At 44.0% G+C, this 13,832-nt stretch overlaps 1 protein-coding gene across 7 annotated transcripts in view; it reads left to right on the top strand.

Moving 5' to 3' along the window:
- Positions 1-13,832, top strand: part of ENOX1 (ecto-NOX disulfide-thiol exchanger 1) — an 835,160-nt gene that overhangs the window by 195,517 nt on the left and 625,811 nt on the right. For 3 of the 7 annotated variants that reach the window (XM_073580300.1, XM_073580297.1, XM_073580301.1), the window contains exon 1: positions 11,034-12,274. The exons of 2 other annotated variants lie outside the window; for them this stretch is intronic. The gene's annotated coding sequence lies outside the window, so the exon portion shown is untranslated. Of the gene's footprint in view, positions 1-11,031; positions 12,275-12,348; positions 12,368-13,832 lie in introns of those variants that run through there. 2 more of the 7 variants (XM_073580303.1, XM_073580299.1) reach the window with 2 other exon arrangements.

Raw genomic sequence — 13,832 nt, forward strand, 5'->3', positions numbered from 1 at the left:
TTTATTGTCATACTACTGTGTTTTCTCTTTTTTAATTATAATGACAACCCAAAACATCCAAATTTACCACATTTTTTAATACCGTGTATTGCCCCCTCTAATATCAATTAATGACTGCTTGAATTCGTTTGTGGTAATTATGGATAAGGTTCTTTATTTGCTCAGATGGTGGCTGACCACCAAAAACTTTTGGTGTTATCATTCATATTCTCTGAAAAAAGGCCAAGAAAGCAAAAGTTCTACAGGGGTATTTAAACTTTTGAGCACAATTGTATCAGTGATGACATCGGAATGGAGTATATATAAAGAAAGAAAATAACTGCATCACCATTAAAAAATAGAAATAAACTAAAAACTTTATTCAAAACATTAAAATCATGAAAAATAATGCCCACAGGTAATAGCTTTATCAGTGATCTACCGCCCACACTGAAAAAATATTGTAACATTTGTTAAGTGAGCTGTACTGCAGGTTGTGAGTTCAGAAGCAGAGGATACAAGTACAGAGGTACATTGCTATGTACAATGTATCTCTATGTTCCTATATTGTACAGTTAAAGAAAATATTTTTTTTATATAAAATAAACTTAAAAAAATTTCAATAACCTTTTCATTCCCCCCCCAGTATTTTTTAACTTTAATGACCAGACCACTCCTGGGAAGTTTCACCACTGTATCATGTTTTCTCCATTTGTGGATAATGGGTCTCACTGTGGTTCGCTGGAATATCAAAGCTTTAGAAATGGCTTTATAACCTTTTCCAGACTGATAGATCTGAATTACTTTCCATCTCATTTGTTCATGCATTTCTTTGGATCGCAGCATGATGTCTACCTTTTGAGGATCTTTTTGTCTACTTCACTTTGTCAGGCAGGTCCTACTTAACTTTCACACAGGGCCCTGTATTTTCTTCCCAATTAATAATAAAGACCTTCATTTACAAATTGAATTTTGTGTTTACCTGTGCTATCTTTGTCAAATATTTTAATTTGTTTGTTACTCTGAAACATTTAAGTATGACAAACATGCAAGTGAGTAAAAAATCAGGAGGGGTGGGTAAAAAGTATTTCACATCACTGTACACTACTGGGCCACACAGATCTTTATATGAAGTATGTACCCACCACATCTCCTGTATATACAGTAATGACCCCCTAAAAGTAGTGACTTATCCCCTTCCCGACCAGTGGCAGCGTATGCGTCATGAAAGTCTGTCAATCCAACCAATGACGCATATGCTGTGTCATGGATTTAAAGCCCCCCTGCGGGTCGCGTGTCCGGGGTCAATGAAAGGTCACCCGACCCGCAGATACAGGGGGGCTTTGTACTTCACCACAGGGGGGGGGTGGCTTCACCCCACGTGGCTACGATCGCTCTGATTGGCTGTTAAAAGTGAAACAGCCAATCAGAGCGATAGTATTATTTCATCAATGAAATATTACAAACCAGCCATGGCCGATGCTGCAGTAGCATCGGACATGGCTGGGGACACCGATCTGACCCCCCCCCACACGGTTAACGGGGGCGATCTGCCCCCCGTCGCTGAATGACAGTGGCGATCGGCTGCCGCTGTCATCATCTGCACCCCCCACCTTCCCTCCCCCGGTACCTTTCCAAGTGCCGCCATCGCTCCCAGTGGTGCGCCGCCATCTTGGAAAATGGCAGGCGCAGGCACAGTGCGCCTGCCGGAATCTGCGGCTGCCGATTTCATTCATTCATTTTGATCGCTGTGATAAACTTTCACAGTGATAAAAGTAAAATAGAAAGTAAATAAACCCCTTTATCACCCCCATAGGTAGGCACATATAATGAAATAAAGTAATATTTTTATTTTTCCATTATGGTTAGAATTAGGGTTGGAAATAGGGTTAAGAGTTGAAATTAGGTTTAGAATTAGGGTTGGAATTAGGGTTAGGCTTGTGGTTAGGGTTAGAATTGAGGGGTTTCCACTGTTTAGGCACATCAGGGGGTCTCCAAACACGACATGGTGCCACCATTGATTCCAGCCAATTTTGCGTTCAAAAAGTCAAACGGTGCTCCCTCCATTCCAAACCCCAACGTGTGCCCAAACAGTGGTTTACCCCAACATATGGGGTATCAGCGTACTCGGGAAAAATTGCACAACTTTGGGGGTCTAATTTCTCCTGTTACCCTTGGGAAAATAAAAGATAGCATGCTAAAAAATCATTTGAGGAAAAAAAATGATTTTTTATTTTCACTGCTCTGTGTTATAAACTTTTGTGAAGCACTTGGGGGTTCAAAGTGCTCACTACACATCTAAATAAGTTCCTTAAGGGGTCTAGTTTCCAAAAAGTCAAATGGCGCTCCTTCCCTTCTGAGCCCTGCTGTGCACCCAAACAGTGGTTTATGACCACATATGAGGTATCCATGTACTCAGGAAAAATTGCCCAACAAATTTTAGGATCCATTTTATCCTGTTGCCCATGTGAAAATGAAAACAATTGATGCCAAAAGAAAATTTTTGTTGGAAAAATTAAAATGTCCACTTTTTCCTTCCAAGTTGCTTTAGTTCCTGTGAAGCACCTGAAGGGTTAATTTTCCTGAATGTAGTTTTTAGAATGGTGTCACTTTTGGGTATTTTCTGCCATATAGACCCCTCAAAGTGACTTCAAATGTGAGGTGGTCCCTAAAAAAGTTTTTTTTTTGTAAATTTTGTTGTAAAAATGAGATCACTGGTCAACTTTTAACCCTTATAGCTTCCTAACAAAAAAATCTTGTTTCCAAAATTCTGCTGATGTAAAGTAGACATGTGGGAAATGTTATTTAGTAACTATTTTGTGTCACATAACTCTGGTTTATCAGAATAAAAATTCAAAATTTGAAAATTGCTACATTTTAGCCAAATTTCTGATTTTTTTTTTTACAAATAAACACAAAAATTAATCGACCTAAATTTACCACTAACATAAAGCCCAATATGTCACGAAAAAATACTCAGAATTGCTAAGATCCGTCGAAGCGTTCCATCCAGAGTTATCTCATAAAGGGACAATGGTCACAATTGCAAAAATGGCCTGGTCATTAAGGTCAAAATAGGCTTGTTCATGAAGGGGTTAAAATACAATGACCAACTTTCTACTCTGCTTTCTGTGCCACTTTGAGGCATGGCAGGCACGGTCTAAAAACGTCCTCACGTGCGGTCTGAGGCAAACTGTCTAAAAACGTCCTCACGTGCGGTCTGAGGCAAACGGTCTAAAAACGTCCTCACGTGCGGTCTGAGGCAAACGGTCTAAAAACGTCCTCACGTGCGGTCTGAGGCAAGCGGTCTAAAAACGTCCTCACGTGTGGTCCGACGCAAACGTGATTAACATCTTATGCTCACCTACGGGGCGGTCTGGTATGTTTTTCACTGTTCTTCTTCCAGTACAGTCCTCCTTCCAGTGGATGATGCATCCTACATCATCCACACAACCTCCCCCATGACGCTTCCTCCCCCATGACGCTTCTGTGCAGGAACACGTCTCTGCCCTGCCGATCACAAAGCAAAGTATTGCAAAGCGCAGAGAGAAGCGAGTCTGCACCGGACCGCGATGGAAGACACTATGTGGATGGACTTAGGACGCGTCGTTGACTCAAAGAAAGATGGACAGTGATAGAAGAGGGTGCACCGGATTAAGACTAGCGCAGCCCATTGGATGGGACTGACCCGCAGGCATATCTAATAAAAAAACAAAAACAAAACAAAGTTATGCAGATTGGCAATCTAGAATGTTGTGTCTATATAAGGGCATTCAGATAGTGGTCGTGCTTTATAAAATGCTGTATATAGAGGGTATACAGATAGTGGTCGTACTATATACAGTCATATGTAAAAGTTTGGGCACCCCTATTAATGTTAACCTTTTTTCTTTATAACAATTTTGGTTTTTGCAACAGCTATTTCAGTTTCATATATCTAATAACTGATGGACTCAGTTATATTTCTGGATTCAAATGAGGTTTATTGTACTAACAGAAAATGTGCAATCTGAATTTAAACAAAATTTGACCGGTGCAAAAGTATGGGCACCCTTATCATTTTCTTGATTTGAACACTCCTAACTACTTTTTACTGACTTCCTGAAGCACTAAATTGGTTTTGTAACCTCATTGAGCTTTGAACTTCATAGCCAGGTATATCAAATCATGAGAAAAGGTATTTAAAGTGGCCACTTGCAAGTAGTTCTCCTATTTGATTCTCCTATAAAGAGTGGCATCATGGGCTCCTCAAATCAACTCTCAAATGATCTGAAAACAAAGATTATTCAACATAGCTTTTCAGGGGAAGGATACAAAAAGTTGTCTCAGAGATTTAACCTGTCAGTTTCCACTGTGAGGAACATAGTTAGGAAATGGAAGAACACAGGTACAGTTCTTGTTAAGCCCAGAAGTGGCAGGCCAAGAAAAATATCAGAAAGGCAGAGAAGAAGAATGGTGAGAACAGTCAAGGACAATCCACAGACCACCTCCAAAGACCTGCAGCATCATCTTGCTGCAGATGGTGTCACTGTGCATCGGTCAACAATACAGCGCATGCATAACGCCTTTTTGTATAACCAAACAACTCAATCTTTGTTTCATCAGTCCACAGGACCTTCTTCCAAAATGTAACTGGCTTGTCCAAATGTGCTTTTGCATACCTCAGGCGACTCTGTTTGTGGCGTGCTTGCAGAAACGGCTTCTTTCGCATCACTCTCCCATACAGCTTCTCCTTGTGCAAAGTGCGCTGTATTGTTGACCGATGCACAGTGACACCATCTGCAGCAATATGATGCTGCAGGTCTTTGGAGGTGGTCTGTGGATTGTCCTTGACTGTTCTCACCATTCTTCTTCTCTGCCTTTCTGATATTTTTCTTGGCCTGCCACTTCTGGGCTTAACAAGAACTGTACCTGTGTTCTTCCATTTCCTAACTATGTTCCTCACAGTGGAAACTGACAGGTTAAATCTCTGAGACAACTTTTTGTATCCTTCCCCTGAAAAGCTATGTTGAATAATCTTTGTTTTCAGATCATTTGAGAGTTGTTTTGAGGAGCCCATGATGCCACTCTTCATAGGAGAATCTAATAGGAGAACTACTTGCAAGTGGCCACTTTAAATACCTTTTCTCATGATTTGATACACCTGGCTATGAAGTTCAAAGCTTAATGAGGATACAAAACCAATTTAGTGCTTCAGGAAGTCAGTAAAAAGTAGTTAGGAGTGTTCAAATCAAGAAAATGATAAGGGTGCTCATACTTTTGCACCGGTCAAATTTTGTTTAAATGCAGATTGCACATTTTCTGTTAGTACAATAAACCTCATTTGAATCCAGAAATATAACTGAGTCCATCAGTTATTAGATTTATGAAACTGAAATAGCTGTTGCAAAAACAAAAATTGTTATAAAGAAAAAAGGTTAACATTAATAGGGGTGCCCAAACTTTTACATATGACTGTATAAAGCATTCTAGAATGCTGTATATGGCGACATACAAGTAGTACTTCATATGGGGGGGGGCATTAGAGTTAGGACTGCCCCAATTACGTCACCGTGAAGTGGTGTGATTGCTTTGGCTTTTTTTTTTTTAAATAAAGAACATGTTAACTAAATCCCCTATATTATTTTCATGCTCTATGCCATTTACTGCAGGGTATTCAATCATGTGTTTTTTTCTGTTCAGTGGCCAGTGGGAACGTGCCCTTACACGCTCCATGCACACCAGTTCGTATCATTCTTTATGGGGAATCCTGGTGACAGGTTCCCTTTAAGCAGGTTCCCATCTATGCAGCTTGTACAAGTGAACTTCACGGTTTCAAAAGTGGTTTACCTGTCTCACCCTGTTATTACAGTACTCTACATGTTACACAGATGCATCATGGGCTTGTCTTGCCCCACACATGAAATAAAAGGCTAAATTACAACATGGAGACTTATAAATCAGAGCAATGTTTTATTTACATTCAGAACCAGCTTAAGAGGAACAAATTAAGATTTCCCACAGAAATCTCAGACTTACGTACAGAAATACTGGCTAAATAACATTTTAACATATGTAGAAACCTTTCTAATTTTATAAAAGTTCACTTTTTTTGCATTGAAAACTTTTGCTTGTTTCATGTAATGCATTTCTTATGTATTGTACAACTGTAATATGCTGTTGGTGCATGCGGGCAGGACTGTGGCTCGCCCCCCCCCGGGACCTGCTTCCGGTGTCTAGGAACAGATAATACCAACCTTGAATAGTGAAGGAGACGGCAGACAACCCTGAGAGACATCCAATGTGGGAACGCCCTGTCATGCCAAAGGGAATCTGCTAGATCCAGGCGTAGTAGACCAGCGCTGCTGGGTTTGTGGACGCCAGGAGGGGGTTGGGCCTGAAGGAAGGTCTCTTTTCCTGGCAGGTAGGAGAGATGTCCTGTTGGTTGCTTTTTTGGACTGAACATTTCCGAAACAACCACGATTGGACTGTGCACCTCTTGGGAAGCAGGAGTTCAGTACTCTGTTGCAGAAGAAAAGTACTCTTACCCTGATAGGCAGAGGGCAGGAAGCACTAGAAAGTTGGCGTGCATGATTGTTCTGGGTGCTGGCGGTGTGGCCCGGCCACCAGAGGCTAGACAAGAGCCTGGATTTTTTTTAAGAGTAGGGTCGCAGGAGCCGCTGTCAAACGTGGAGGCCGCATGAATAGGAAGGTTTCCCCAGGAGATGTCCATATTGCTCAGGGGAAAACTAGGACATATTTGTCTTGTCCCTTCAATTTTTCAATGGAGCCCCCTCACTGCCCGGTAGGATATACCTGTCCTGAAGATTTCAAATCCTTCTTTGCAGACTGGTGATGAAGATGGGCATGGAATAGCCTGAACACAGACTTTCGGGCGACTGGCAGGTAGCGGATTTGTCTTCCCCCTCTACTCTATCTGGCTCTGGCGGGCGAGAGGGTAGGGGATTAGTGGTAAGGACCATCCGCCGGAAAACCGCAAACACTCTTAATGTGTTTGGGCCTTGCCTCGTAGACCACAGATGATGTGTTAGTGACAACTCTAGGTGGGAGATCAGAGTGATAATTCCACTCTGTCGCCCCTAAAAGCCATATCTGAAAGAAAAAGGGAAATTAATTAAAAAAAATCAAGACCTAAGGCAGAAACCAGCCTGGGTGGTCCGGACTCATGTCTGCCTCCTGACACCAACTAAGCTAAAACGGATTAGCTACATGCCAGTTGGTGGTGTACCCTACTAGCATAAGCAGCATACAACCATAGTTTTGTGTGCCCAATGAAGCATTAACCACCCCGCACACCAACCAGAGGGCCACACAGGGTACCCCCCATCCAACCATAAACCTCCACCTCACACTAATCAGTGGACCCCACATGATAAACACATCAAAGCCCAAATGCCCCCTTCCCCCAAGCATAAATCCCCATCAGACGCCCACATGCCAAGCATAACCCCCCCATCGGACGTCCACCCCCCCTTAAGCATAACCCCCCCATCGGACGTCCACCCCCCCTTAAGCATAACCCCCCCATCGGACGTCCACCCCCCTTAAGCATAACCCCCCATCGGACGTCCACCCCCCCCTTAAGCATAACCCCCCCATCGGACGTCCACCCCCCCCTTAAGCATAACCCCCCCATCGGACGTCCACCCCCTCCCAGCATAAACCCCCGGACACCCCCCACATATAAACCCCCACCAGATGGCACCTCGTCCCCAAACAAAAAGCCCTACCATAGAATCGTAGAGTTGGAAGGGACCTCCTGGGCCATCTGGTCCAACCCCCTGCTCAAAGCAGGATTCGCTAAATCATCCCAGTTAGATGTCTGTCCAGCCTCTGTTTGAAGACTTCCATTGAAGGAGAACTCACCACTTCTCGTGGCAGCCTGTTCCACTCATTGATCACTCTGTCAAAAAGTTTTTTCTAATATCTAATCTGTGTCTCCTCCCATTCAGCTTCATCCCATTGCTTCTAGTCTTTCCTTGTGCAAATGAGAATAAAGTTGATCCTTCTACAATGTGACAGCCCTTTAGATATTTGTAGACAGCTATTAAGTCTCCTCTCAGTCTTCTCTTTTGCAAACTAAACATTCCCAAATCCTGCAACCTTTCCTCATAAGACAGGGTTTGCAGACCGGTCACCATTCTGGTCGCTCTTTTCTGAACTTGCTCCAGTTTGTTGATGTCTTTTTTAAAATGTGGTGCCCAAAATTGGACACAATATTCCAGATGAGGTCTGACCAAAGCGGAGTAGAGGGAAATAATGACTTCACGTGATCTAGACTGTATGCTTCTGTTAATACATCCTAGAATTGCATTTGCCTTTTTTGCTGCTGCATCACACTGTTGACTCATTCAGTCTGTGATCTATTAGTATACCCAAGTCTTTTTCACATGTGCTGTCACTTAGCCCTATTCCTCCCATTCTGTATATGCTTTTTTCATTTTTATTGCCCAGATGTAGTACTTTGCATTTCTCCCTGTTAAAAACCATTCTGTTAGTTGCTGCCCACTTCTCCAGTTTATTTAAATCTTTTTGAATCCTCTCTCTCTCTTCTCTAGTATTAGCTATCCCTCCTAGCTTTGTGTCATCAGCAAATTTAATCAGTTTACCCTCAATTCCTTCATCTAAATCGTTGATAAAGATGTTGAACAATACAGGGCCCAGGACAGAGCCCTGTGGTACCCCACTTGAGACATTCTTCCAACTGGATGTGCAGCCATTTACGACCACTCTTTGGGTCCGATCACTAAGCCAGTTATGAATCCACCTAACAGTTGCCTTGTCCATTCCATACTTAGTCATTTTTTCAATAAGGATTGTATGAGAGACTTTGTCAAATGCTTTGCTGAAGTCAAGATATACTATATCTACAGCATTTCCTTGATCCACCCAATCAGTAATACCGTCATAGAAGGAAATTAAATTAGTCTGACATGACTTATTAGTTACAAACCCATGCTGACTCTGTTTAATCACTTCATTCTTATCCAGGTATTGACATACATGTTGTTTAATAATTTGTTCAAAGATCTTTCCTGGTATAGAAGTCAGACTCACCGGCCTATAGTTGCCTGGGTCCACCTTCTTCCCCTTTTTGAAGATAGGAACAACATTTGCTCTTCTCCAGTCTTCTGGGACTTCTCCTGTTCTCCAAGAATTTTCAAAGATTATGGAGAGGGGTTCAAAAATTTCTTCTGCTATCTCCTTCAGTACTCTGGGGTGTAATTCATCTGGACCTGGAGACTTGAATTCATTTAGGTTAGCTAAGTGTTTCCTCACTATCTTTCTGTTTATAGATATCCTGGATTCTTCTATTCCCTTAATAGGACAGTGAATAACAGTTGATGTTACATTTCCTTTCTGAGAGAAAACAGATGCAAAATAGGAATTTAAAAGTTCAGCCTTCTCAACATCCTGTCTTACCATTTCATCATTTTCATCCTGTAAAAATCCTATAGCATCTTTGACTTTTCTTTTACTTTTGACATATCCCCAAAATCCTTTATTATTGCTTTTGACATCTCTTGCAAGCCTCAATTCATTTTCAGCTTTAGTTAATCTGATTTGTGCCCTGCAGTTTCTGCAGACAGCATTATATTCTTCTTTAGATATGCCTCCCTCTTTCCATTTTATAAACATTTTTTTCTTCCTTTTTAGCATGTGCTTAAGTTCTGTGTTCATCCATCCTGGTTTCCTTAAATACTTCCTATTCTTCCCTCTTTTCGGAATTGTTAACAACTGTGCTTTGAGAATTTCATTTTTCAAGATTTCCCATCCTTCCTGGACATTTTTGTCTTTAAGGATATCCAGCCATTGGATCCCTCCAATTCTCTTTCTGAATCCCTTAAAATCTGCCTTTCTGAAATCTAACCTTGACGTCTGAGTCTTCACAGGTCGAGTGCCTACCCCAAAATCAATCCCCCCTTTCAAGTCACAACAGATGCAGACAGGCCCGGGAGTTAATGCACGCTTCTGGGGTCTGTTTGTCCCCGGGGGGTGTTAATTCACGTTTGTGGGGTCTGGTTGGGTCCTACTGGGGATAATGCACACTTGTGGGATCTGGTTGGGCTTCTGGGGGGTCGATTAACGCAGGGTTCCCCAACTCAGTCCTCAAGGCCCACCAACAGATCATGCTTTTAGGATTTCCTTTGTATTGCACAGGTGATACAATTATCACCTGAGCAATACTAAGGAAATCCTGAAAACATGATCTGTTGGTGGGCCTTGAGGACTGAGTTGGGGAACTCTGGATTAGCGCATGCTTGTGGGGTCTGGTAGGGCCCCGGGGGAGGGTTAATGCACGCTTGCGAGGTCTGGTTGGGCCCTGCAGTAGACCCCCAAGGAGCCCACCAGACCACAAAAGCATGCATTAACCCCCTCCCAGTGAGCCCAACCAGACACACATGCGTTCATTAACCTCTCTGTGCTTGTGGGATCTGGTGGGCTTCTGGGGGGGTGCTAATGCACACTTGGGGGGTCTGGTTGGCTCCTGGGGTGGGTAAATGCAGGGTCCAATCCAGACCCCACAAACTAGCATTAACCCCCCCAGGGCCCAACTAGACCCCAAAAGCATGCATTAACCCACCCTGAAGCCCAACCAAACCACAAAAACGTGCACTAATCCCCCCCCACAGTGAGGAGCCCACCCAGACCCCACAATCCCGCCAGAAGCCCAAACATAACCCACAAGCGTACATTAACCACCCCAGGGATCCAACCAGAACTCATAAGTGTGCACTAATCCCCCGGGAGCCAAACCAGACCTCACAAACATGCATTAACCACCCCCTGGGACCCAAACAGAACCCACAAGCGCGCATTAACCCCCCCCCCCGGGACCCAACCAGGCTCCACAAGCATGCATTAGTACCCGCCCCAGAAGTACAACCAGCCAGACCCCACAAGCACGCATTAGCCCCCCCCTCTCCCGGGACTGCCAGACCCCGCAAGCGCGCATTAGCCCCCCCTCTCCCGGGACTGCCAGACCCCGCAAGCGCGCATTAGCCCCCCCTCTCCCGGGACTGCCAGACCCCGCAAGCGCGCATTAGCCCCCCCTCCCTGGACTACCAGACCCCACAAGCGTGTATTAACCCCCCGGTACCCAGCCAGACCCCGAGAGTGTGCATTAACCTCCACGGACCCCAAATAGACCCTGCAAGCATGCATTAATCCCCCTGGGAGCCCAAGCAGACCCCACAAGTGTGCATTAACCCCCCCGAACCCGAAATAGACCCTGCAAGCATGCATTAACCCCCCTAGGAGCCCAAGCAGACCCCACAAGCAAGCATTAACCCCTCCAGACCCTAAACAGACCCCATAAGCATGCATTAACCCCTACCCAAACAGACCCCACAAGCATGCATTAACCCCCCTGCCCCAAACAGACCCCACAAGCATGCATTAGTACCTCCCGAAGTACAACCAGACCCCAAAAGTGTGCATTAAATCCCAAGCCCCCTGCCCCAAAAAGACCCCACAAGCATGCATTAACCCCTCCCAGACCCTGCAAGCATGCATTAACCCCCCTGGGAGTCCAAGCAGACCCTACAAGCAAGCATTAACCCCTCCAGACCCTACAAGCATGACCCCAAATAGACCCTGCAAGCATGCATTAACCCCCCTGGGAGCCCAAGCTGACCCCACAAGCAAGCATTAACCCCTCCGGACCCTAAACAGACCCGTAAGCGTGCATTAACCGCTACCCAAAGACCCCACAAGTGTGCATTAACCCCCTCTCCAGGAGCCCAACAGCTCCCAGATAAGCCCCCAAATCCCACTAGTTAGCCCCAAGTATCAGCCCCCATCAACCAAACATCTAAGAATACACCAACCTGTTACTTACTAATCCCTCCTCCCTGCTGCTTACAGACGCCGGCACCAGACAGCAGAGACAAATGTGTATGAAGGCTTCTCTCCCTGCACCGGACGGCAGAGACACGTGCGTCTTCTCTTCCAGCCTTTGCTGTCAGAACACGCCCCCCCGGTATGACACGCCCCCAGAACTGACATCACACCTGGAAGGAGCCCATACAGTCTAGCATCTACCAGTGCCGTTGTAGTGACTGTCAGCCGGTGGTTTCCGGGTGTTGTGTTAGTAGGTGCAGCAGGAAGAAGCGGGTCTGTTATTAGTGCTGCTTGCAGCCATCTTTGTGGAGCAGACTGCGGGCGCCGGCGGAGTGCTAGAAACTTCTGCATGTAGTGTTCCTCTGTGGGCTCTGCCAGTGCTGGACACGCCGGCCACTTGTGTCCTGCTGATTGTAGGTACAGGTGTACTTACTACTGTGTGCAATGTTAGGTAAGTATCTGACCTGTCAGGAACTTGGCCAGTGTATGTGCGTCCTAGCAAGGAATGTGTGCCATGTTCTTGCCTAAATGCAGGTTATCCCAGGTAGGTCCTGACGTATGATGGGGCTTGTCAATGTCCATAGGCTCTGCGGGGCGATGGGAAGAGGGGTGCCAGCCCCTGTACTAGGGAGCCATGTGCTGTCGCCTGCTTCTTGTGCCGCCTTGTACTATGGGGTGAGCATCCCGCTAAGACCCCATTCATACTTCATGGTTTTACATAAAACCGCAAACTGTTTCTCACCAGATTTATCCACTTAAGGACTCTTTCGACACCGTTTAGTTACTGCGCTTTCCTTTTTTCTTTTATGATGCCATTCAATTTAACATATGTAAATGTTCTGAAAAAGAGTAAAAAACAATGCAAAGTAGGTGAAATGTTTTTAAAACAAACCCCCAAAAATCCCCCAAATACAATTCTGCCATTAAATTTATTCAGAGTTTTATGGCGTTCATAGAACCTGAATATATGATTCTCCATCTCAGTATGATTATGGCGATCCAAAAATTATACTTGCTATGATTTTTTTTTTTTAAGTTTAAATGTTTAAATAAAATTTACAACCTTGTTTAAGAAAAACAAAACAAAAAAAACACGCTTGTAACTTTTTTTTTCTCTATCTTTCCGTCCACAGAGGCTTGTTTTTTTCTGACATTTCTACTGATGCCATTTTGAAGTACGGTACATAGCATATATGACATTCTGATCACTTTTTATTGCATTTTTTTGTATGACGTACATATGCGAATTCTGGCATTTTTTTTCCCCAACAGTCAACGTACCATTTAAATAATATTATATTTTGATTGGTAGCTTCGTATCTGGAAAAAGAAAAGCAAATAGGTTTTATTTTTATTTTTTTTTTTCAAGTGGGTCATAACTTAATCTTACATGCTTTGATCGAGCACTGAAATGGAATCAAGTAAGAAGCATATTGTAAGGGAATGACAAAGAATGGCGAAAGATGGCAAAACTCTCTGCGCCCAGCTCAGATAATTCATTTATGTGGGTCCGAGCACCCCGCGATACTCTGCACTGCTCGCTACTCATTTGTTCACCCCGATGCTCGATTGACTATGGAGCAGTGCTGAGCACACTCAATTATCACTATTTTTTTTTTTTTTTTATACATTTTTTTTTTTTTAAACTTTTGGTTGCTTATTTTTTCTGTCTCCTTAGGAGATTTGAACCAGTGACTGCTTAGGCCTGTTTCACACATCAGTTTTTTCTGTCAGTTGTAATCCGCGAAAATGGCGGAAAACGGATCCACCTGCGTACAGACATCAACGTGTGCCACTGGACCGTTTTTTTGACGGATCTGGCGAAGGAAGAAATTTAAAGGAACCGCTGTCTGGGGAGGAGAGAGAGAGATCCGGCGGTAATGCAAGTCTATGGGGAAAAAAACGGATCCGCCAAGAAAAATGGCGGATCCGTTTTTTTTTTTGCAAAATGGCGGATCTTGACTGATGGAGACAAACGGAAGTGTGAAACAGGCCTTAGGCTGCCTTCC

This window comes from Dendrobates tinctorius, unplaced genomic scaffold (genome assembly GCF_039654945.1).
Source record: "Dendrobates tinctorius isolate UK_male_01 unplaced genomic scaffold, ASM3965494v1 ptg000064l, whole genome shotgun sequence".
NCBI lineage: Eukaryota > Metazoa > Chordata > Amphibia > Anura > Dendrobatidae > Dendrobates > Dendrobates tinctorius.